Here is a 23,529-nt window from a genome sequence, read left to right on the forward strand (position 1 = left end):
AATCATTGTCTATATACTTCTGAAAAATTTTTCCACTGATTCTTAAAGGTTGTTATTACCTTAATCCTTTCCAATTCGTACTGTCAAACTCATACTATCCCTATTAAGGGTGAAATGCCAACCTTTATGCATTCCCATGGGATTCATTTTAAGTTACCGATGTTCTATCCTTAATTCCACCTTTAGAAAAAGTACATGCATCCTTCCATGGATAAATCAAGTCATATATCCCTGATGAGGGTGTCTTATTCGATCATTCCTACCTCGATAGTATATGCCTAATTTTACAATAACATCTGTATTCCAAATGAGGTCAATCAATATGGCCTCCAAAAGATAACAACGGTTATCCGCTTGTCTTGCCTAATTTGATAACGATAACAAGGATGTTCTGGAAGATATTGGTCGTGTTCAACGTGAACCTCTTCTTAATAATTCCTTATTTACTTTTGTTGTTTACCTCAACAGTCACCTCAATGTTGGGATATCTTTCATACCTGGCGTCTCCCTTTCTGGGTATCAAGCCACCGGTCTTACACTTCACATTCTTGAAGGTCACTTCCTTCATCCAATTTTCCTAATTTCTTACTTCCTTGTCTCCTCAGTCTATCCGCGTCTCATTATTTATCCTTCGAACTATTTCAAGGTTTCCTCGAATCCTCCCAACTTACAGGGGATAAAATATATGTATCTCTTATTCCTTCAATCATCAACTTTAACTCATGGTGAATCACCCTCATCCTGACGATTACATACTTTTCTATTTCTATTGCTACGAGTCTTTAGGGTTTCCTCATACCCAACTCCCTTATCATTCCTCAAACTCTATTGCCTTTATATTCCTTTCCACTTCAGTTTCTTTTTATTTTTCCTTTCTCTTATCATTATTTCATGAACCCACTAATCATTGACTTCAAGCATCACATCGTTCTGGGATTCTTGTCATCAGAACGAATCTTGACAACTTTTACAACTTAGCTTCATATTTCATCATACTCGTCCGCCTTTGTTCTGACTCTAAAGCTTTTACACTATCTCTATAACCTTGGGAATTACTTTCCCGAAAACAATTGACTGAACTTTAATCAGTTTATTCTAACCTCTGGCTCCGTGCCTTTCTTGGTCTTTCACCAGTGGTGGCCCTTCTCTTAGGAGGGTAAGTGACAAAAATAGTCTTTTGTGATTCGTCCATCATTTGATTCTCAAATGATTCCTATATTTCCTTTAGCCAGGCTCTTGCCTCGACTGGGTCAACCTGTTCCTTGGAACTCTGAGAGCATAGCAATTTAAAGGTCACGAAAGAATTTCCTACCGCATTGTTTCCTCAAGGCGGTGGTTGGGGATAATAGTCTAAGTTCTTTTTAGACAGGTCCATGAATTGCCGTATAGGAGTACCGTCTCGGGTCTTCTTTCCTTACTCGACTTTCTGTTTCCTTAGTATGAAATGTTTCATCCTTCTCCCATACTTGGGGTTATCTTATACGTTAAAATCCTCATTTTCCACTTCATTATGTTATGGGTTCCTTCTATCTTGATGGCGTCCTCCCTGACTATCACATTCAGGGTTTGCCCTAAATCTTAATCCTTGAACTATGACTTTCATCTAAGATCTCATCTTTAAGCTCTTGAACATTTGGAACCCAAATTCTATAGGAATACCTCATTATTCCCTTATCATCTTTCTCGGTATTAATCTCATATCTATTTGTTGGCTCTCTGCCTTCATTCATCACTTTTTCTGGCACAATATGTTCTTTTCCAATAATTCGGTCTGTATTGCAATCTCAAACAGCTTTTCGGTACCGGCTCCGGTTACCTTCACTTCTATTTCCATTTTCTCAAAATCTCTTATAAACTCTCCCAAAGACATTATTATCTTGAGTCTCTCCTTTTTACTAAGGGCATCAGCCACCACATTGGCTTTCCCCGAATGATAAAGAATCTCCCAATCATAATTCTTGATTAGCTCTAACCGCCTCCTCTGGCGTATGTTGAGCTCTTTCTGCGTGAAAATGCACTAGAGTACTTATGGCTTGTGTAAATCTCGCACTTCTCTCCATACAAGTAGTGCCTCCAATATTTAGGGCAAAACTATTGCCACGAGCCCAAGCTCATGGATGGGGATATCGAATTTTATATTCCCTTAATTGTCTTGACGCGTACGCGATTACCTTGTTATGCTGTATAAGAAGCACCCTAATTCCTTATGCGAAGCGTCAATACAAATCACAAAATCTCCTTTTTCCATCCGACAATGCCAACATAGGGGCCGTCACCAACCTTTGCTTCAGTTGTTAAAAGCTTTTCTCGTATTTCTCTATCCATTCAAACTTCTCAGTCTTACGAGTAAGCCGCGTTAAAGGGGCTACTATCTTTACAAACTTGAACGAACCTCCGGTAGTGACCGGCCAATCCTACCTCTGGTAGTCGACCTAACCATGGTCATCAATTCATCAGTGGTCCTTTATTCATTCTTGTCAGGATCCTCCATGGGATCCTCCTCAGCAACTATCCCTTCTAGGACAACATCCTCAACTGCTACATCCTCAATATGAACATCATTCGATCCCGCGTTAGGACGCTCTATCGGATCCATAATCTGATCTCCAATAAGTAATAAAACATCATCGCGTTGTTGCTCCTCAACCTCAGGGTTCGGAGTCCCGCTACCATATACGATAACGAACTACGCTTCTATCACGATATTTATAAGGGTTCCCATAAGGGTTTTAACTGTCAGTACTACGTTAGGTAGCCCGACTATGAACTTGGCAAGAGTTCTTATTATCTTAATGAACTTATTATCTTAACGTCACATCATCTCTGAGGTTTATAACGCTTAGCTCTGATACCATTTCTGTAAGACCCCCAAATCCGGGGTCGGGGATCCGGGTTGTCACGAGTTCCATTTCCCTTAATAACACACAATCTGAATAATTACTCAACTACTCTGTACTGTGACCCCACAATAAACACACACACCACACGTTATAGTCTCAGAGATGAACATCCAAAAATAACCACAAGTCATTTTATTCCACAATTATCTGTCCATACACCTTAAAAGGTTTTCTGAATAAATTTACATTTCTTTGCCATTATTACAATTCATAAATATACATAAATCTGGTACATCAAAAGTTGAAAGCCTAGCCTATTGGTAGTTCCTACCTCAGCTACGGCGGCATCAATGCTTCTAGAAAACTGCGGAACGTCTCCTAATCGCTTGCGAATCGGGAGCTTGGTCCTGTTCATCTTTTCTATCTGTTGTTGTGTGATGAAAGAAGAAAGCAAGGGTGAGCAGCAAGCCCACCAAAATAATATGTATAATGATTTACAATATGCGAGCCTTCTCATAGTACTCATGAAAGTCTTGGTCAAAAGAAATGAACCAAGTTTGATATCTTAATGCAATGAAGTCGCAAAATATTCAGTATATATACATATATACTTTTCAAAATCTTGGAAGTCCTCTTCCATGTATAATATACACAAAGTTCCAGTTTAGAACTGTATAAAAATATCGTTGCAAGGTGATCTCATATATCTAACCTTGTCTCAACATTTTTCTGAAAGTCTTTGATATGCATAAGATAATCATTTACTAGATATAAGTTTAAAAGATGAAGTTACAAGATACTCCAATATACTTATATCTTTTCCGAATACTACTTGAACTACCACCATTCAAGTTATAATTAGTTTTAAAAGTTCATCACACTGATGAGACTACAAGATAAGACTTGAATAGATTCAATCTTTGAAATATTTTGAAGGAAATGAAGTTATGATATACTTCATTAAGTCCCGATATATATATACACCTATATATATACATACGTTTCCTGAAAACCTCTGTCATGTAAAGTATGAACAGAATTGCAATATCCAATAAATTTGGAAAGGAAAGAATTTTGGCATAAACCTGATATCTTGCTGATCAGGCAAAGATACCAATAAATAACCTTTTCTACTAGTAGATAGACGAATTCCCCACTGGTCATCACCCTGGCCGCAATAGGACCTTATGTTGGACTGCTACTCAGCCACTTATGCATTTGATGGACTCCCACTGAGCCACTTACACTATCATGGACGCCCACTGAGCCCATGTTGCTTATGCCGACTCGATAGATGGACTTACTTCCCGAACGTTGGGTAAGTAATCAATTCATTTACCAAAACTGCAACCTTGTTGCGAATATAAAATACACCACAGAGCCGGATCCCTCTGGTTTTGAGCGAGTATTTAAATCCCCTTTAAAAAGGAAGATCATAAATATAAAAATGAGTTTTGGGATCCGCTCTAACTTTTAAAAATCATTTTGAAGACTCGAAAGCACTTTAAGGAGTGGTTGGAGCAATGCTGATTTAATAAAATAAATCAGTCCCAATATATTTAGAAAATATCTGAATATTATTATTTAAATAATATTCCCATAAAGAATAATTGAGGTAGAAGATGGAAAACTTATACTTGAAATGAATAGTAAATAATCAAAGATATACTTATACGAAAGTAATATCTTTATTTGAATAATCAAAAGTAAGTTTGATTATCGAACATTATTCTTTAATAAAATAAAGAATATTATTAAATAATAAGCGGAGTCATAATACCTCGAATAAATATTATAAATAATATTCATTAAATAAAATAACGGAGTCATACATCCTCAAATGAATATTCAATCAATAATCATTAATAATATAACTGAGTCATAAGTCCTCGAATGAATATTCGAAATAATATTCAATAATAAAATAAAGGAGTCATAAGTCCTCGGATGAATATTCAAAATAATATTCAATAATAAAATAAAGGAGTCATAAGTCCTCGGATGAATATTCGAAATAATATTCAATAATAAAATAAAGTTAAAGTTATCGAATAAACCTTATTCGATTAATAGTTTTGAAAACTATAACCATATATATATAAAAATATATATATTATACTCGGGAACATCGACTCCCGGTTTAGAAATATGTTCACCTTTTGATCCCCTATACTAAGGGTAAACTCAATACCGCTTATCTCTAGCATAGGTATTATACAACTGTAAGCATTTTAACCAACAGATATATAATCCAAGAATATGAAACAGGCATGCATATATACCATATCACATGCTACAATATATCGCAAGAATTTGCTAATAACAAATATGCATTTATCGCAAGATCATGCATATACACATATACATCACAACAACAGTATAACGGGTAGAAAACTTGCCTGAGCGACTGGGGGTTATAATGGCTCGGGACGAGTCTGGTAACCTATAAACAACAAGTAAGTTGGAATTAAACCAAAGTCACTTGTAAATCTATACATTAACCAACTTAGACTCTAACGTTCGCTTTGCGCTTACTGATTCTCTTAAGTCACTCGAGTACCCTCGGCTCCACCATTTTTAATAATTTAACCATTACGAGTTTTAAGGCGATTCCTTCGCGAGTGTCTTACCAACTGCCTATTACACCTTACATAAATGTTTCATACTTCAATTAGTCCTTTAAGGTCTTTAACCTATGTTTCAAAGTAAGGCGAGGGGTAAGGGTTCGTTCGCGAAACGTCATTACTTAAAACGGCCGTTTCTCCTAAACCGTTCATCGGAATCCAACGAACCACATATCAAAACGAAGCTCGTAACATGAACTATCTAAACATGGCAATGGTAAAAACCTAGCAGTGAGTTAAAGGGTTCTGATGTTAAGAACAAAAACAGTCTACGGTAAATCGGGCATTACGACGGCTATGTTTACGCGATTACCCAATTTTAAACCACTCCAAATCACCTCACAATCAATCCACAATCACAACCCAATCAAAACTCCATCCATACTTTATCATAACAGCCCCAACAACTCAACATTAATAATTTATACTATTCTTTATCATGAATTTAAACTACACTTAAGTTCATTAATCAACAACCAAGATTTACAACTCCAAAATCATCCCAAAACCAACTAATGTCTACATACACAACCATCAAGCCTCTCATGAACTAGAATACTCATATTATGCTCTTAACATTCAATAAAAAAGCTTGGTTAAGAGATTATACCTTCCTTGAAGCTTCTTAACACAACACAAGAGCTTTGAATGCCTAAAGAACCTTGATCCTTGCTTGTATAACCTTAAACTTTCATAAAAATTCAAGAAAACTAAAGTTATTTCTTGAAGGTTACTATTCACCATCTTCTTCCTTGATTTATTGGAAGAGATTGTGAAGGAATTAGGAGCTTAAACTTATAGGATATCCATATCTATGTACAAGGAACCTTAGATAATTACCTTGTGATTTAACAATGCTTGGAACTTGATTTTTGATTTTTCTTCCTTTGAAAAAGAAGAAAAGCCGAGAGCAAGATGATGAGAATGAAATGATTTTGTATTTTTTGATTTGTTTGACTTAGCTTGGTTGTTTTTTGTTTTGTTTTTGGTTAATTACCTTAATAACCTTATATTTGTGTGGTTATAAACCAACCACACCTCCTCCTTCCCTATGTCATGCTTGCATCACCTTATTGTGTCATCATCTCTTACTTGCCCTCTTCTCATTGGTTGGATGACCTCATCATCCCTAACCTCCTTGATTAACCTCCTAATTGTTTGCCTAATGACCGCTGATCTGTTATACGGTTCGCTTAACTTTCGTTTTCGTTTATCGTTTGAGGGATCATACCCGGGATCTTATTACTTGGGTTTCCTTAACCTTTCTCAATACATTATAATCCTTTTATGATCCTCTCTTATAATCCTTTAATTTAAATCCTTTTTATCCTGTTACCTTATACTCAATTCTTTCCGTATCTAGTGGATTTCCGGGAAAAATCAAATTGTTCGGAATTGGATTCTGACGATCTTTACATACACTTATATACCATATAGAGTACTAATAAAATCTCAGAATATCCATAACAGAACCCCTACATAGTGTGGCATGAAAAGTTTTCTCATTCAGCATAATCTGAAAAATCACTATTCATAAGGGTTTCAAAAATTTCCAAAAATTGGGGTTATTACAAGACCCCAAGAGCAAAGCTGTTTGCTTTCACTGTAACAAGGTGGGGCACTGGAAGAGGAACTGCAAGGTTTACCTTGCAGAATTGAAGAAGAAGAAGGGTAGTGAGACTACCGCTTCTGATTCAGGTATGTTCATGATCGAAGATAATATGTCACTAAGTCAAATTTCTACTTGGGTATTAGATACCGCATGTGGTTCTCATATTTGCAATTCGTTGCAGGCACTAAGGAGAAGTAGGACCCTTGAAGAAGAGGAGGTGATTCTACGGATGGGAAATGGAGCAAGAGTTGCTGCTGAAGCTGTAGGATCATTTCATTTACATATGCCTACGGGCAAGACTATTGTTCTAAATAATTGTTATTTTGTTCCCTCGATTGTGAGGAATATTATTTCAATTCCATGTTAGACTTGGCTGGATTTTCGTTTGTTATTCAGAATAATAAATGTTCAATTCTTAGAGATAACGTTCTTTATGGAAGTGGTATTTTAAACAATGGTCTGTATCTATGTGACATAGAGTATAATTTACTACAAATTGAACATACTAATAAAAGAAAAAGTGATGATGAAAATCTCACTTTCTTGTGGCACTGCGGACTTGGTCATATTAGTGAAAATAGACTGCGGACATTGCATAAGGAAGGGTTACTTGACCCCTTTGATTTTGAATCATATCCTACATGCGAGTGTTATCTATTGGGTAAAATGACCAAATCTCCATTTAGTGGACATGGAGAGAGGGCTGCAGATTTGCTAGGATTGGTACACACAAATGTATATGGACCAATGTCTACGCAAGCCATGGGTAGATTTTCATACTTCATTGCTTTCATAGATGATCGATCTAGATTCAGATATGTGTATTTGATGAAACACAAGTTTGAAGCCTTTGAAAAGTTCAAAGAATATAAGTATGAAGTGGAGAAATAAACCAAACATAGTATTATAACTCTTCGATCAGATCGAGGTGGTGAATACTTGAATGGAGAGTTTCTAGCTTATCTCAAAGAAAATAGTATAGTCTCCCAGTGGACTCCTCCATATACTCCACAGTTGAATGGGGTATCTGAAAGGAGAAATCGAACTTTGTTAGACATGGTTCGGTTCATGATGAGCTATGCGAATCTTCCAGTATTCCTGTGGGGTTATGCATTGGAAACTTCAGCATATTTACTGAATAAGGTGCCTTCCAAATCTGTTCCTCAAACTCTATATGAGATATGGAAAGAAAGGAAAACGAGTCTTAAACACGTTAAGATTTGGAGATGTCCAGCTTATGTCAAGAAAGTTGACCCAGATAAGCTGGAATCTCAATCTGTAAAATGTAATTTTGTGGGATATCCTAAAGAGACTTTAGGGTATTATTTTTACACCGATCATCGGGTGTTTGTCTCCAGACATGCTACCTTCTTGGAAAAGCAGTTTATCCTTGAAGGAAATAGTGGGAGCAAAATTGAACTTGATGAAGTTCAAGAAGCACAAACTACTACGGATCAAGATTCCAGCTTATCTGGGTCAACTTTCTTGACATAAGCTGGACATCCCCAAATCTTAACGTGTTTAAGACTCGGTTTCCTTTCTTTCCATATCTCATATGGAGTTTGAGGAACAAATTTGGAAGGCACCTTATTCAGTAAATATGTTGAGGTTTCCAATGCATAACCCCACAGGAATACTGGAAGATTCACATAGCTCATCATGGACCGAACCATGTCTAACAAAGTTCAATTTCTCCTTTCAGATACCCCATTCAACTGTGGAGTATATGGAGGCATCCACTGGGAGACTATACCATTTTTCTTTGAGATAAGCTAGAAACTCTCCATTCAAGTATTCACCACCTCGATCTGATCGAAGAGTTATAATACTATGTTTGGTTTGTTTCTCCACTCCCAACAAGGCCTTCTCTAAGGCATCAGACCTTAGCATTTGATAAAGTTCTTAATTAACCACAGAATCGACCAATTCCACTTTTAAGCACTCCTTGTTATCAGTAGGGAATTTCATGGCATTGAATACATTGAAAGTCACATCATGATCCAGCACTCGCATAGTGAGCTCACCATTTTGCACATCTATCAAGGTTCGGCCAGTAGCCAAGAATGATCTTCCCAAGATTATGGGGATCTTTTTATCCTCCTCGAAATCAAGAATTAAAAAATCAGCAGGAAATATGAGTTTGTCCACCTTGACCAAGACATCCTCTACAATGCCTCGTGGATATATAATAGAACGATCGACCAACTGCAAGGATATATAAGTAGGCTTAGGATCAGGTAAATCCAACTTCTTGAAGATAGAAAAAGGCATCAGATTGATGCTAGCTCCCAAATCACATAAACACTTGTCGAACGACAAGTTTCCAATGGTGCAAGGAATGGTGAAGCTTCCAGGATCTTTAAGCTTCGGAGGCAACTTCTGTTACAGCACAGCACTGCATTCCTCCGTGAGAGCAACGGTCTCTAAGTCATCGAGCTTCACTTTCCTAGAGAGAATATCTTTCATAAACTTCGTATAGCTAGGCATCTGTTCAAGAGCTTCAGGGAAAGGTATGTTGATATGAAGTTTCTTGAACACCTCCAGAAACTTCGCAAACTGCTTATCCAACTTTTGCTTTTGCAGCCTCTTAGGAAAAGGAGGTGGAGGATAGACCTGTTTCTCCCCTGTATTACCCTCAGGAGGAGCGTGTTCCACAGTTTTCTTCCTTGGTTCCACTTTTACTTCCTTCTGCACATCTTCTTCAGCCACAGTTTCATCTTCCAAAACTTGAGATTTTTCAGGATTTACAATATTCCCAGACCTCAATGTAATTTTCTTAACCTGCTCTTTAGCTTCCTTCTTGCCTGGAATTTCTGTGTCACTAGGTAGTGTACCAGGTTGACGATTCAGCAAGGCATTGGCAATCTGCCCAATTTGATACTCCAAGGTCTTAATAGAAACCGCTCGGCACTTGCACATGAGCCTCAACTCCTCTAATTCATATTTTTCATTAGATTGTTGAATTTAGAGCTGTTGTCTTGGTGCATATTGCGGTTGCTGAAAACCAGGAGGGTTGTATTGTTTTGCCGCATACTGCTGATAAGGCTGTTGAACCGCATTCTGAGTATTGCTCCAGTTAAAGTTTGGATGATTGTGGTTGTTGGGATGATAGGTGGCTGGAACTGGGTGCTGCAACCTCTGAAAGTTGCTCACGAATTGAGCTGATTCACTAGATATAGCACACTGTTCTGTCTCATACGCACCAGCACAAAGCTCATAGACAGTAATGATCTGATTAACTCCATGATTAGCCAAAGAATCCACATTCATCGTCAAAGCCTTAAGCTGAGCAGCTATAGTAGTAGCTGCGTCTACCTCCAGAATTCATGCTACCTTACCTTGAGGTAATCTCTGAGAAGGGTTCTGGTATTCATTAGCAGCCATCAGTTCAATCAGCTCATAAGCTTCATCATAGCTTTTAGCCCATAAGGCTCCACCTGATGTTGCATCAAGCATGGGTCTAGACTGTGCTCCCAAGCCATTATAAAAGCAGTTGATAATCATCCAGTCAGGCATCCCATGATGAAGACACTTTCTAAGCATCTCCTTATAAGGATCCCAAGCTTCACACAAAGACTCTCCTGATTGCTGTGCAAATTGAGTAATAGCAATCCTGATTGTAGCAGTCTTCGCCATAGGAATGAACTTAGTAAGAAACATTTGAGCAAGATCTTCCCATTTAGTGATAAAGCCTGGTTGTAGAGAATACAACCAACACTTAGCTTTATCCCTCAGAGAGAATGGGAAAAGCCTTAGCTTTATAGCATCTTCAGACACATTATTGAATTAGAAAGTGTCGCAGATCTCGATAAAATCCCTAATATAGATGTTAAGATCTTCCGTTGGAGAACCCATAAACTGAACCGAGTTCTGCACCATCTGAATTGTGCTAGCCTTGATCTCAAAATTATTAGCCGTGATGGCTGGTCTGACAATACTAGACTGAATATCATTGAACTTTGGTTGAGAGTAATCCATCAAAGATTCCGTATTCGCTTCCGGTTCTCCTATTGCAATAAGAGCTTCTTCTTCAACTTCCTCCTCAATAAGAACTTTTTCCACTACTTCCTCCGCTTTGTCCAGTGTTCTCTTTCGAGATCAAGAACGCGTTAGCATACACGCTCTCTAGAGTACCTGAAAAAGCAACAAACAAACAAGTAAGTAAAATATCCGAGTCAGTGAACTTTAACGACCACTGATGTCAAGCACATAAACTAAAAGTAAATCACGAGTCCCCGGTAGCGGCGCCAAAAACTTGTTAGGGCGAAAACACGCGCTAATTTACACGCAAGTATACGCGTTAGTAATATAGAATTCTTTCTAGTTCGTTCCCACAGAGACTCGTTAAGTTAAGTTCAATTTATGCATTTATGCAATAATGGTATGGTTATTATTCAATGCTAAGATGATAACAAGTTGAGATTGTTTATTAACTAAGATATTAACTAACATGCAATTAACTAAGAGATTAAAAAGGTTGATTTACTTATATAACACAAACATGGGATTCTAACTTCATTACTACTTCATTCAAAGTCATTGTTCTTAACCTTAGCATGCAATGGTGATGACAACTAATCAGACAACATGAAACTAATAAACACCAACTTTCATTGTACGCATACCCTACTACCAGACATCCACAAAAAAGATAGAAGCTGAATACACACCAAGTATATTGAGACCCTATATGTCTATAGAATTTGACAAAATAAAGGTTTAAGTGCAAGTTATCTATCGTGATTACATAGGGCAAGTAAGATGGTTAAAATTACCTATGAATCATGCATATCAAATACATGAACCTATGCTAGCTTGGCAAATTCTAAACCTCTATATTCATTGTTGCTTTAATAGAGATTAACACGCTATCTTATAAGTTCGTGACGCTCAAAAGACGAATAAGCACAACCAATACTAGGATATCATACAATCACAGCACACTAAGGTATCGAAACAAATTAACTATTGAAATCCATAAGTAAATCCGTTAGAACCCCATGATAACGATTAGCCCATAACCAAACTCATCATCACCGTGGGTTCCGATGAAAGCATGGTATAATAAACTAAGTCTTTATAAACTGAATAATAATCAAGTACGTTAAACAAGAGTAATAGGTTCAACAAATAAGAAAACTAGCATCCAAGATTATAACTCAATTAAAGAATCACAAGTATAAACAAGCTTTTCTTCTCCTTTGTTGTATTTGTGCTCCTAGGTTTTCTCTCCATCTTCTCCTTAATCTTTGTCATTAAAAACGTCTTATTTAGGCTTTATATATGCTATAGAATCATCCTGGGCCTTCAACAATCAGAATCATACAAGAATCAGGATTCTCAGATGTCGGCCTGGCATGCGCGCTGCAACTCTGACAACCGGCATGACCGCGCGCTAACACAGTGCGGGCGCGCTGACCTTCTGGAAAAACTTCTGACTTTATTTTATTTGCTGATTTCTGATGGCGATCAACGAGTGAACATCCGAGGCACCTCCCCAACACCAATTTAGCACCAAAATAATGTTAAATCTCATACTACTGTTATCTATGCCTGAAATGCAAAACACTACAAAAACGCATCAAAAACATAAATAACTCGAGTACAAAACACCAATTCAAGCCTTTATAGGACGTTCTAAGTGGACATAAATGCCACTTAACATACACCAAATACAAAAATATTTAGTATAACAACGAAAACAAACTTATTAGAGATATAACCTATCAAGATCTAGTGTTTGATATATCACTTTAAATTAAATAGCTTTTATCAAATGGGAAATAAAATATAAATTAGTTAGATAATTGAGTGTATCTATTTAAATCTTTATGATGTGGTATGTATTGATTTCGACAGCAATTATCCTTTGAAAACCTTTAATAAATTGAATGATTAAATCAAGAGTATTTAATTTTGCAGAGTTCCGTTGTATTGTGTTGGAGAAGAATTAATCCAAATCAATTAAATCTAACTGATATAAGTAAGTATCTTTAATAGAAAGACTTGTGTACGTGGCTCCACCACAACCAAGTAATTGGGATAAGTTATGTCGTGTTTTATCATGATATCGTTCTAGAACTCGACTTCGTGTTGTAGCTCCGACACTCAACCGTAACCATTTGTAAGCTCCCAGAAATTGATCATGTAGTTACGTATAGCTTGCCTTAATAATTTATTTACATAATAGCTTGAACTTGACCATGCATGTCTTTGACATGCTAGGGCTCGACCAAGAGAACAAGTGTGTCGCCGCTGTACTTAGAATTTTAAGCAAACTAGAGCTAGAACTTGACTTTTTCTTCCTTAGTAGCCTAGGATTCAACATGTTGTTCCCCTGGAGAGTTCATGACTTAGTTCCTTAAAGAGACAAGCTTGGACTCGACATTTGTATGTTGAACTTGACTTAAAGCATGTAGAGCTCGATATAGTTTCTATGATAAGTTTTCCTTTGAAATCTAATCAACAAATTCAAAGACTCAACATTATTGTAATATCCCATATATTTTCAAATATTATTATTATTATTCGGAATTGTTTATGTGATTTTATGTGAATTTTTGGTGAATTATCTGAAAAGTAGAATAGATATCTGAATGTTATATGTGACATTATTTGAATATTTGAATTTTTATATGTCCAGAATAAAATATAGATAATTGTGGTATTTTTCTGGTAATTTTTGGAGTGTTATATGATTTTATAATGATTTATGAATTATTAATTATTTTCAGAATAATTATAAAATTATTTTATAAAGCCGGGAATCTTCCAACTTCAACCGTTTTGCGTTTTTACAACCCGAAACTCTTCCGAAAACTCCTTCCTAACCTAATCTGGTAATTCCGGACATTTTCCGTGTTTTGACTTTTTCGATCCGGATTACAGTTTGACTCGTGCGCGGCCTGGCGCAATATTTTCGATACGATAGTTATTTCGGTAATCAATAAAAACCCGTAATCTCGAAAGACAGGATATTTTTACGTTATGTTCGTATATGGTGTTTTATAAAAAGCCCGGTTTTGATAATTATCCAATTCTGGTATTGAATTGTATCGTTTTTACAGTTACTTAGCGGCTAAGCAACTAATTTAACGATCCAAAACGATCCAGAACGATCCAATATTCCATAAATATAAATAGCCTATTTCTTATTTCGTTTATTTCGTTTATTCATTTGCAACCAGTTAAAATACCGTAAAAACAGAGAAAAACCCGAGAAACCGATACGTTTCCGAGAATCAAACACACGAACGAAGGCGTTATCGAACTCCGATTCGGGCGTGCAGCATATCAAAACGAAGCTCTCGAAATCTTCTTTTTGAATCAATCATCAGTTTCTGCCCAGAAATCACAGTAATTTTCTTATTTAATTATTTATATTCGAATTAATTGATAATTAAATTATGAAAATTTGTTCTTGATGTTGTTGATGTGATTTGATGCTTCCATGTTGTAGAGTATGTTTTTCTGGTCGATTTGGTATATTATACTTCAAAAATAAGGTTCGGTATCATATAGAGATTGAGGTTTAATTTTCTGAAAATTTTTTGAATATGTGTTCTTGGTGTTCTTGAAAAGTTCTGAGAATCAAACCCAAATTTGAGGGTGATGCAGACTTCATAATTTGAAGTATGAGTAACCAAAATGTTCAGATTTTCATGTTCTTTCTGTTTATGCCCTCAAATCATTCAAACGACTAGGGATGTGAAAAATTCGTAATTTAGGGTTAATATTCGAATTTGGGGGTTTCTTGATTTTTAGTTGTTCATTGAATTACGTTATGCAGAAGAATAAATCGTGTTTCTCTGAGTTTAACGGTATTTTTGGATTGAATTATGGTGTCCGATTTAAAGTAGCCGGAAAAGCTCGGTTTTGACCGGCTTTAATGGCGGTTTAGCCGGAACCGAGGACTCGACAGTGTTTTGTTATTGTCGATGTCGTCTCTGAATTGTGGTAGTGTTGTAGAATCGATAGGGACTGAAAAGCAGAATGATCGAGCCGGTTTGGAGCTCGATTGGGGTTCACCGGGAAACGAAACCTCGCCGGATTCTGCAATTTTCCGGCGGGTTTCTTCAGTTTCTTGGTGACCCGTTTGGGTCGGTTTTTGACCCGGATTTCGACCCGCTTTTAATCCTATAAACCCAGTTGCAAAAATCTGAAAACTGTTTCTGAATTTCTGATTTAAAAATAATTCAAAAATCCTATTTTAATTTCTAAAAAAATTCATTTTGTTTTGAAAATTCATGATTTTAATTCTGAAAATTTATTTTTTTTAATTCAAAATAAATCCAAATTATTTAGTTAATTAATTTTAGTTGATAATTAATTATTTAATTAGTCAATTAATTTAAATATTAATTGATTAATTAATTTAATTAGTTATTAATTAATTTTAATTGATTATTTAATTAGATTTAATTATTTAAAATTGATTTAAAAATTCCGAAAAATAGTTTCGAGCTTTAAAATATTATTTTAAATTATTTTCCCGGCTCGATAATTTTTATAAAATTATTTTCGAGTATTCGAGCCCTATTATTTAATTATTAAATGATTTGGAGACCCGTTTTATTCCGAAAAATGTTCAAAAATTCATAATAAATCGACCGTTTGTCCGTTTAATACGAAACGAATGCGTACAGACTCAGAAAAATATTGCGCTTTCAATAAAAATACTTTTGAGACCTAATTTATTTTATATTGCAATGTCATTTAATTTGTATATCAGTTTGAGTCGGTATTTGATCGATAAATGCTAATATTGACCTGATTTTCATTCTGAGCGCACTGAGACGTATCTTTTAATGATCTGAATTATGTATTGCATGAGTTATGAGATTTCGTGTTATACAAATGTCATGATTATGTGTTATGTGATAAGTATGCTATTTGTTTACAGTTTAATATGCCATGCTTAGTTATAAATGGTCGGGGAGATGTCAAGACGTAGAGTTACGTCGATTGAGTTTAGTTCTGTCAATTAAGATAGTCTTTTTGTTTATAGAATCGAGTAGCAAGGAGTACAGTCAAGTGTTAGACGAAGATAGTAGCCAGCAGTTAGAAGCAGAGTTAAAGTAAGAGGTTATTGAGCATACCAGGCAAGTACCCATAACTTCACTTATCGTTCAAGTGACGTTCATTTCTAATCATATTATACAAGTACCTATATCTTTATTTATCATTCAATTGATATTGACTCTGAACTTTATTCTTTCAATATCCATACTATTCTAAGTTCAGAATAGTTAAACGTTTTATGTTTCGCTATGAATTACTCTATACGGCAAAGCTTTGAATTGAGATTAGCGAATAACTAATTGTTCTGGTTATTTTGCCATTGGTTGTTGAGAAAAATCCGGACCATGAGAAATGGGGAGTTATGTGGTTAAGGATGTCATTTGATTCGACTCCTTTGGCGGAAAATTGTTTTTATGGGTTGGATGGTTGCGTAAGAGGCCGTGGCGGCGGTCCAGTGTGAGCTATGTGTTATACAGGATATAACACCTTGCTAGGCCAATATGTGCCTTGGGTACCTTTTGTTTAGTTGGATATGCTTCGGCATACCGGTGTTGCTCCGCGGCTGATCACCGGCGGCAACACACCGTCGTTCGAGGATTCCAGTCCCAAAACATAATATATTGCAAATGTTGTTTATTATCAAATTTTTATCAGTTTTGATACTGTTCAGTTAGCTTAGTTGGTTTTGTTCATCAGATATACTGTTGTTATTCCAAATCATAAGCTATTTATTACTTGCTGAGCATTTCGTTCGCTCATACTTGTTTCATATCTTGATTCTTTCAGCTAGGCCAGAGCAAGCTTAAGTTCCAGGTCTGACCAGAGGTTTTGTGCTTGTAAATAGTTGGTGTGTTTCCAGGTAGACAGTTTGGGACGCTTAATTAGTCTAGAGGTTTGTAATAAAATTTGAATAAGTTGTAAAACTAATTAGACTATGGTCTGTAATAACAGTTGGTTTGTATTAGTGCCTGTTCCATACTATAACCTGTGATCGATCCAGTGTAGGTAAAAGGGGTCGTATTTATTATATTATTCCGCTGTGATTATTTTATTTTGGTTTATTGGCGAGTGACCCCCAAATCTAGACCCCGGGTTTGGAGGGCGTCACAGGTTGGTATCAGAGCCATATGTTATGGTCACTGAAACAGGCGTAGGATTGTCATAGATGAGTCATAGGAAGATCACATAAGATAGGCGCGTGTAGTTTAGCTTTCATAGGATTAAATTTAGGTTATTGGGTTAGGTTGTAGTTAAGTTGTTTAGGTTTCCTATTTTGCGTTTAGCTTTAGGCCTTGTGTCATTGCCGCTATTTTGTTGATTTAGTTAAGATTTCGAGCAAGGATTTAAAAGGATTGGATAATTCGGAGTAATTTTCTTTGTGTTATTATTCTTGAGATAATAAGCAGGATTATGTGATAATCATGTCGCTTGTGTTAATAAGGTAGCAAGTTTATGATATTCAGGGAAGAGATACTGTTTGCGAATTTTGATATGCTAAGGAATTGCTACATATTTGACACAATGCTTGACAGATTATTATATATATGTTGCTTGTTTCTTACCAGAATAATGGCACCAAAGAGAAGGAATAATTCAGGAGAGGGTAGTACCGAGAGCCATACAGATCCAGCGATTATCCAGATGTTGGGACTGATGCAGCAGATAATGTTACATCTTACGCAGCAGCAGCAACAACAACAACAACAACAGCAACAGCAGCAGCGAGCAGCACCACCTGCAGTGACTTTTAAGCAGTTTCAAGCAGTGAAGCCACCTGAGTTCAAGGGAAGTGCTGATCCTGTGGAAGCGAATGCATGGCTCAAGGAGATGGAAAAGGCTTTTGAATTGGTCGGAGCAGGAGCTGAGCAGAAGACCAAGTTTGCAAGTTACTTTCTGAAGGGTGAGGCGAACTATTGGTGGGAATCCGCGCGAGCATTGGAAGGAGGTGAGTTTATAACTTGGGAGAGATTCACAGAGCTATTTCTAGAGAAGTATTTTCCGAGGTATATGAAAAATCAAATGGAGATCCAATTCTTGAACTTGACCCAGGGAGATCTTACTGTAGCTGAGTACGAAGCTACGTTTACTGAATTAGCGAGGTTCGTGCCAGACCAGGTTGATACGGATGAAAAGAAAGCAAGAAGGTTTGAGCAGGGATTGAGATTTTGGATTCAGAATAGGGTGGCCATGTTTGAATTGACTTCATATGTGGCAGTGGTGCAGAAAGCAATGGTGATTGAAAGTAAGAGTGATATGTATCAAAAAGGGAAGGATGGGAAGAAAAGGAAAATAGAAACCTCAGAGGGAGGCCAGCAACAAGGTAACTTCCAGGGCCGTTTCAATAAAAGGCCAGAGTTTCAGGATAATAAGAGTGTGGGATTTAAGAAACCACGGCCAGGAAATGGGAACCGTTTTCAGAATTCAAATCAGCAGAGACCCAATCGTCCACCTGCGTCAGAGTGCAAATTTTGTGGTAGAAGGCATTTTGGGATTTGTAAGGCTAATGTGTTGTGTTATAAGTGCAATCAGAAGGGACACTATTCTAATGAGTGTCGAAGTCAGACTACAGCTCAAAGATCAGGGACAGTGTGCTTTAAATGTGGAAAGATGGGGCATATTGCCAGGGACTGCCAGACAACTGAACCAACTGCTAATGTGCCAAGGATTGAAGGACCACCAACAAAGAACCAGCCAAAGGCTAGGACATTCAATATGACTATGAAGGATGCTGTTCAGAGTTCAGACGTGGTGGCAGGTACGCTTTCAGTCAACTCCATAGATGTTAAAGTTTTATTTGATTCTGGAGCTACAAGATCATTTATTTCTCAAAGTTTTGTCGATAAACTGCATTACGAAGTTAAGTTGTTAGAACAAGCATTAATGATAGAGTTAGCTAATAAGGACCAAGTTTTTGTTGACCGAGTGTGCCCGAGGTGCGATATTGAAATAGGAAGACATCATTTTTATGCCAACTTGATACCTTTTAAGTTGGGAGAATTTGATGTTATTTTAGGAATGGATTGGTTGTCAGAAAATAACGCTCAGATTGATTGTAAGAATAGGAAAGTGAGACTTCAGACCTTGGATAGTAAGAAGAAGGTAATATTTCAAGGAAATAGGCAAGAGAAGAAGTTCTTAGCGATCGCTCAAGTGAAAAAGTTATTGCGTCAGAATTGTGAAGCATATTTGGCCCATATGGTAGACACCAGTAAAGAAGTTCCAGCACTAGAAGTGATTCCAGTTGTCAACGAATTTTCAGATGTTTTCCTAGATGATCTACCAGGATTACCTCCCGACAGAGAAATTGAATTTGCGATTGATCTAGCACCCGGAACAGAACCAGTCTCTAAAGCTCCGTACCGGATGGCACCAGTGGAGATGAAAGAATTGGCAACTCAGCTGCAAGATCTTTTGGAGAAAGGAGTTATAAAACCCAGTGTATCCCCATGGGGCGCACCAGTACTGTTTGTCAAGAAGAAAGACGGGAGTATGCGACTGTGTATTGACTATCGAGAATTAAACAAGCTGACCATTAAGAACAAATACCCATTGTCGAGGATCGATGATCTGTTTGACCAATTGAAAGGCGCTATATGGTTTTCTAAAATTGATTTAAGATCCGGATATCATCAACTGAAGATCAAGCCTGAAGATATTCCGAAGACCGCATTTAGAACCAGATATGGGCATTATGAGTTTCTAGTGATGGCATTTGGATTAACCAACGCACCAGCAGCTTTCATGGATCTGATGAATCGAGTATTTAAGAACTATTTGGATAAATTCGTGATCATGTTTATAGACGACATCTTGATCTATTCTAAAACAGAAGAGGAGCATGCAGAGCATTTGGGGATAGTTCTGGAAATACTGCGACGGGAGAAATTGTACGCAAAGTTCTCCAAGTGTGAATTTTGGTTAAAAGAAGTACGATTTCTTGGGCACGTGATTAGCAATAAAGGAGTGGAAGTGGATCCAGCAAAGGTTGAAGCCATAATCAACTGGGAGAGGCCAAAAACACCAACAGAAGTAAGAAGTTTCATGGGATTAGCAGGTTACTACAGAAGATTTGTGCAGGATTTCGCGAAGATAGCTATGCCATTGACAAAGCTCACTAGGAAAAATCAGAAATTTGAATGGGAGGAGAAGTGTGAAGAAAGTTTCCAGGAATTAAAGAATAGATTAGTATCTTCTCCAGTACTAGTCTTGCCAGATGAACAAGGAAATTTTGTGATCTACAGTGACGCGTCGTACAAAGGATTGGGATGTGTTTTGATGCAGCATGACAAGGTAATAGCCTATGCTTCAAGACAGTTGAAACCACATGAAGAAAAGTATCCAACGCATGATCTAGAATTGGCAGCTATAGTGTTTGCATTGAAGATATGGAGGCATTATCTTTATGGGGAAAAGTGCGAGATCTACACGGACCACAAGAGTTTAAAGTATATCTTCACCCAGAAGGATTTGAACATGAGGCAGAGAAGATGGCTAGAATTGATCAAGGACTATGACTGTACTATTAACTATCATCCAGGTAAAGCAAATATGGTGGCCGACGCTCTGAGCAGAAAAGAAAGGTTAAACATGATAACTTCATCCGAGGAATTAATCAGGGAATTTGAGAAGCTGAAAATAGAGGTTAGTATTCCAAGTATGTCTACAGAGGTATTGTGTGCAATGTCTTTTCAACCAGAATTATTAGAGAAAATAAGAAGATGTCAGGAAGAAGTAATGAGCCATGAACGAGACAGTTTGACAGGAGAAGAAACAGGGAGTCAAAAGGATGATAAAGGGATATTAAGATTTTCTTCCAGAATATGGATACCCAACATAGCCGAGCTGAAAGATGAAATTCTTCGAGACGCTCACAACTCTAGATACTCAATTCATCCCGGGAGTACGAAGATGTATAGAGACTTAAGGGAAAACTTTTGGTGGCCAAGCATGAAGAAAGAAATTGCAGAATGGGTAAGTAAGTGTTACACTTGCCAGCGAGTCAAAGCGGAACATCAAAGGCCCAGTGGACTGATACAACCATTGGACATTCCAGAATGGAAGTGGGAGCATATCGCGATGGATTTCGTAGTTGGATTACCGAGGACCAGGACGAATCATGATGCTATTTGGGTTATTATCGATAGATTGACGAAGTCGGCGCATTTTCTTTCTATCAATGAAAGATTCTCAATGGATAAATTGGTTCGGTTATATCTTAAGGAAATTGTGACACGACATGGAGTTCCAGTATCCATAGTTTCAGACAGAGATCCTCGATTTAACTCAAGATTTTGGAGAAATTTTCAAGATTGTCTCGGAACGAAGCTGAACATGAGTACCGCGTATCATCCGCAGACGGACGGTCAAAGTGAAAGAACGATTCAGACTATTGAAGATATGCTGAGGGTATGTGCACTAGATTTTGAAGGGAGTTGGGACGAGCATTTGCCATTAGTTGAATTCTCCTACAACAACAGCTATCATGCCAGCATTGGAATGCCGCCTTACGAAGCCTTGTACGGGAGAAGATGCAGATCTCCAATATATTGGGAAGAAGTTGGTGAGAGAAAGATTTTGGGTCCAGAATTGATCCAGCAGACAAAAGAGAAAATAGAACTCATTCGGAAAAGATTAACAGCAGCTCAAGACCGTCAACGTAAATATGCAGATCCTACCAGAAAAGATATGGAATTTGAAGTTGGTGAAGCAGTGCTATTAAAAGTTTCTCCTTGGAAAGGTCTATCAAGATTTGGGAAGAAAGGAAAGCTGAGTCCGCGTTATGTTGGTCCTTTTGAGATTTTGAAGCGTGTGGGAAAGGTTGCTTATGAATTAGCGTTACCACCTCACATGCAACATATTCACAATGTGTTCCATGTGTCGATGTTGAAGCATTATTTGCCTGATTCGAACCATGTGATAGAATACGAGCCAATCGAGATCCAACCAGATTTATCTTTTGTAGAGCAACCAGTACAGATTTTAGATAAGAAAGAAAGAGTACTTAGGAATAAGTCTGTATCTTTAGTGCGAGTCTTGTGGAGGAATCCCAAGGTTGAAGAGTCGACTTGGGAATTGGAAAGCGAAATACGATCCAAGTATCCTCATTTATTTTCCTAGGCTGATTCTGAGGACAGAATCCTGTTAAGGGGGGTAGATTGTAATATCCCATATATTTTTAAATATTATTATTATTATTCGGAATTGTTTATGTGATTTTATGTGAATTTTTGGTGAATTATCTGAAAAGTAGAATAGATATCTGAATGTTATATGTGACATTATTTGAATATTTGAATTTTTATATGTCCAGAATAAAATATAGATAATTGTGGTATTTTTCTGGTAATTTTTGGAGTGTTATATGATTTTATAATGATTTATGAATTATTAATTATTTTCAGAATAATTATAAAATTATTTTATAAAGCCGGGAATCTTCCAACTTCAACCGTTTTGCGTTTTTACAACCCGAAACTCTTCCGAAAACTCCTTCCTAACCTAATCTGGTAATTCCGGACATTTTTCGTGTTTTGACTTTTTCGATCTGGATTACGGTTTGACTCGTGCGCGGCCCGGCGCAATATTTTCGATACGATAGTTATTTCGGTAATCAATAAAAACCCGTAATCTCGAAAGACGGGATATTTTTACGTTATGTTCGTATATGGTGTTTTATAAAAAGCCCGGTTTTGATAATTATCCAATTCTGGTATTGAATTGTATCGTTTTTACAGTTACTTAGCGGCTAAGCAACTAATTTAACGATCCAAAATGATCCAGAACGATCCAATATTCCATAAATATAAATAGCCTATTTCTTATTTCGTTTATTTCATTTATTCATTTGCAACCAATTAAAATACCGTAAAAACAGAGAAAAACCCGAGAAACCGATACGTTTCCGAGAATCAAACACACGAACGAAGGCGTTATCGAACTCCGATTCGGGCGTGCAGCATATCAAAACGAAGCTCTCGAAATCTTCTTTCTGAATCAATCATCAGTTTCTGCCCAGAAATCACAGTAATTTTCTTATTTAATTATTTATATTCGAATTATTTGATAATTAAATTATGAAAATTTGTTCTTGATGTTGTTGATGTGATTTGATGCTTCCATGTTGTAGAGTATGTTTTTCTGGTCGATTTGGTATATTATACTTCAAAAATAGGGTTCGGTATCATATAGAGATTGAGGTTTAATTTTCTGAAAATTCTTTGAATATGTGTTCTTGGTGTTCTTGAAAAGTTCTGAGAATCAAACCCAAATTTGAGGGTGATGCAGACTTCAGAATTTGAAGTATGAGTAACCAAAATGTTCAGATTTTCATGTTCTTTCTGTTTATGCCCTCAAATCATTCAAACGACTAGGGATGTGAAAAATTCGTAATTTAGGGTTAATATTCGAATTTGGGGGTTTCTTGATTTTTAGT

At 36.8% G+C, this 23,529-nt stretch overlaps 1 non-coding gene across 1 annotated transcript; it reads left to right on the forward strand.

The window, feature by feature from the left end:
* Positions 1–10,590: 10,590 nt before the first annotated feature.
* LOC141670170 (small nucleolar RNA R71) lies at positions 10,591–10,697 on the forward strand. The gene has a single exon (XR_012554413.1). It is a non-coding gene; the product is annotated as a small nucleolar RNA R71 (small nucleolar RNA).
* Positions 10,698–23,529: the final 12,832 nt, after the last annotated feature.

The sequence above is a fragment of the Apium graveolens genome, chromosome 6, assembly GCF_009905375.1.
Source record: "Apium graveolens cultivar Ventura chromosome 6, ASM990537v1, whole genome shotgun sequence".
Taxonomy (NCBI): domain Eukaryota; kingdom Viridiplantae; phylum Streptophyta; class Magnoliopsida; order Apiales; family Apiaceae; genus Apium; species Apium graveolens.